Source organism: Somniosus microcephalus, unplaced genomic scaffold (genome assembly GCF_052327205.1).
Source record: "Somniosus microcephalus isolate GS21.2 unplaced genomic scaffold, FLI_Smic_1.0 unresolved_chr2, whole genome shotgun sequence".
NCBI classification, from domain to species: Eukaryota; Metazoa; Chordata; class Chondrichthyes; order Squaliformes; family Somniosidae; genus Somniosus; species Somniosus microcephalus.
Window position 1 is genome coordinate 59683109 of NW_028225180.1, and position 3712 is coordinate 59686820.

Sequence of the window (3712 nt, forward strand, 5' to 3'; positions counted from 1 at the left end):
CACACACCCTGGGTAAAAATCAGTTACATAACACAGTCATAAACATGACCTTCAGCCTGAGCAGTACAATCCCTCCCCGCCCTGTTCTCTGGTGCAGGGATCGAACTGAATCAAACACGGTCTCATTCGCATTCAAATGTTCTGCTGAATTACTGATAGTTTTACAAAAGTGATTAATTCTGTGTGTGATAACAATGATTACATTCCCAACAGCTCTTCCCTCTGCAGTTCAGAAAACGCTGCAAAGAAACAGTTTTCTGCTGCGGGAATCAGTTTTGTGTCTGCAACTCAATTTTATTGCTCACCAATAAAACCGTTTATTATCGGATTGTAAAAGGGCAAAGATGGCAAGGGAGGAAGATCGCTGTTATGTTCCTTTCATCCAGCACCAGTTGGAAGAACACAGTGAACTCTGTGAGTTGAAACGCTATGTTTGGAACTATTTTACCTTTCAATCATTAACTGTTTCTTTGTCCCGATTCAAACTCTGATTAAATGAACTACAATCGGATCGCAGCTCTAGTAATCTCAGTATGAGGCCCTTTTTAATGTTAAGATATTCCTTATTGACCTAATTTTAACAATTGCCGTCACAAGCTTTTTTTCTATTAGCAACAGGACAATGATTATAAAATCCTGGAAATAGTCTGCAGTTAATGAGTACCATCTTCACCAGGATGTTCACACCCATGAGTATAAGGGTCCGGGTTTCAGTAACTGGAACTGAATCAGCAAATGTAGGCGGAAAACAGGTGACATTTCTCTTTTATTGGCCTTTAACCTTTTGTGGTGGTGAGATAATTTCACATTTTCATTTAATCTTATTTCTAACAATTTGGCAACGTCTTCAAATTATTGTGAGACTGAGAAATTTTGAACATTGAATTGATTTCCAAATTAGCTTTTGATTTTAATAGAAATATTAAACGTTAATGCTACCTCTTGTGTCTCCTCCGTGTCTCATTCTACTTCCTGCTTCTTTCTGCTGAAGCTTTCATTCTGGGTCCGGCTCCCTCTGTTAAGTTTCGGAGATCGCTGCTTCCCTCACTGACTCTGTCCGTGGCAGGTAAGGTTTGCTTCCATCCGCCACCAGTTCCCTGTCAGTTTCACCCACGTTATCATTTCCATGAGCTCTATGTCTGATTCTGTTCTAACTCTCTTCCACAGATGCACTTTCCATTCCGCCTGTTCCATTCCTGCCTGAATTTCCCTTACATCTTTAACCGTCTCCTGCTCTACAACCTTCCTTCAACCCTAGCCATCTCCAATAATCTTTTATTCCTTACCCCATCTGCTGCAACCCTAATTGACACTTGCCCTTTCTTTACTGCTGCTCTTTCCCGATCTTCTCCACATACGTTCGCCTTCCTGCTCTATACTTGCATCGCCATCTCCTTTCCTTTCCACCTGCCCCATGTTTGATTTTCTTCGCTGCTACCGTCCCCATCTTTCAGCATGTAGGATTACCTATCCACCACAAAGTATAAACCAAAGCCATCCAAAGCTCCAGCGCCACACTAACATTACCTGCGCAGCCAATCCCACGTTATCTTCACCAAATATGGTTACAGACTCGACAAATGCTACCTACAATAAGGAATGGGCAGATGGCTATTGTTTCTCCTTAATATTCTTTATTCTTTAGTTTCACATCCCCATTTTAAAAGTTGCACTTGCTGTATTTTGCCTATTTTTTAGTTGCACTTTGTTAGGGACTCATTCTAAGCTCCAATTTTATCCCCTGACCTTGATACTCCCGTCAGAGGCAATAGCATCACTCTAACTAGCCTAGAGAAAACCTTTAACATGATAAGCACCTCGATCAGATCACCTCTCAATATTCTATACTCAAGAGAATAAAAGCAAAGTTTATGCAACCTGCCAATCTATGTATATACCACTGATCTCCACTCTTTCGCCAAACTCCCTAACAACTTTCAAAACAGGTCAATAGGCTGCCTTTAATGTCATGCACTCTCATTTTTGCCAATTATCTATTGTGTGTAACCTCATCAAATGGCTTCTATAAGTCCACGTAGATAACATCCATAGACCTTCCTTTGTTTACCTTATCAGTGACCTTCTCAAATTATTCAACTAGGTTAGTCAGACAAGATTACTTTTAACAAAGCCATGATCAGCTCATATCAGCTCACATTTGCTCAAGTGCTCAGTCACTCTACCCCTAATGACCGATTCGAGTAGCTCCCCCTCAACCAACTTTCAAGTGGCATGTCTGTAGTTAGCTGGTTTATCTCTATCACCCATCTTAAATAATGGAGTGACGATAGGAATTTCCAGTCTAATGGCACAATTCCCGAATAAAGGGAGCTTTGAAAGATTATAACTAAAGCTTCCGCAATTCCCAACATTACCTAGATAACCTTGGGTGGAATCCGTCAGTGCCTACAAATGTTTAGATTATGAGTCCCAGTATTTATTACATGAGCATTTTTAACATTTTAAATACAATAAGTTCTTCCACTTGAATTGTTTTCAGTTTCCCTTCGATCACTGGTATTTTGTCCTTCTCCTCATCTGTGAAAACGGATATAGAGTATTTGATGAAAAGAATCTATAATTACCTTGTTAGCTATTACCATTACTCTCGTCTTTGATGGTATCACATCTCCCTCATCCACACTCTTACTCTTAATATACATACAGAAATATTTACTATTAGCCTTTATGTTACTTCCAAGTTTTTTTTCATATTTCCTATTTGCAGAACTTTAAATTGTGTTTGTGTTCCGTTGTTAATTTTTATATTTCTCCCAGTTCTCTGGATTACCGCCTTTCTTGGCAATTGTGTGAGACACTTCCTTTAGATTTATACTGCAACTTACCTCATCTTGGTTGACCGTATCATTTTGATTTTCTGCTCTTTTGGGATACGAGTTGGATGACTAGCTGTGGCCTATCCCGAATTTAAGGAGAGACTGAATGCAGCCACCACACAATGATCAGGAAATATTGGATGGATTCATCGATAGCGACATGAAGCCACACTCGCTCATCAATACTCTGCTCACCGACGCTCAGTTCGTGTCTTGTCTGAAATCCTCGGATTGGGAATTATTCACAGATACAAGATTTAATTGCAAGAGAAAAGGTGACAGTATCAACCCTCGCCAACAACGTGGCATTTAACTCGGTATAGTACCAAGGATCCCGAGAATCCTGAGCTCAATATGGGTCAAACTTTTAGGCTCCCGTGGCTGAAAAAATTGGATTTCGGAGATAATTTGGGACTGCATGGTATTTTGAAAAATCTAAACCTCTAACTCTTTGCATGGAAACGTGTCATAAATGATCAAATATGTGAATTCTATTTACAACAGCAGAATTGTAGCGTCTGAGTTTAAACTTAGAAATGTTATTCTGTTGAAAGATGCAACCCGTCCTTGTTCTGTAACCATTAAAACCCTTGCCGAACAACACATCTAACCATCTCAGTTTTGAAATTTTCAATAGATCTAGCCTCAATAGAATGTTTGCCAGAAAGACTTCCACATTTCCATTAGCCTTTGAGTGAAGACTTGCTTTCTGACTGGCCCTGAACGATCTAGTTCTAATTTTAAGGTTCTGCCCCTTTGTTATGCACTCTCCCACCAGAGGACATAGTTTTTCTCTATTACATAGATAAAATTGATTAGAATATATATAACACAGAAACAGGCCATTCGGCCCTAATAGTCTGTGCTGGTGTTTA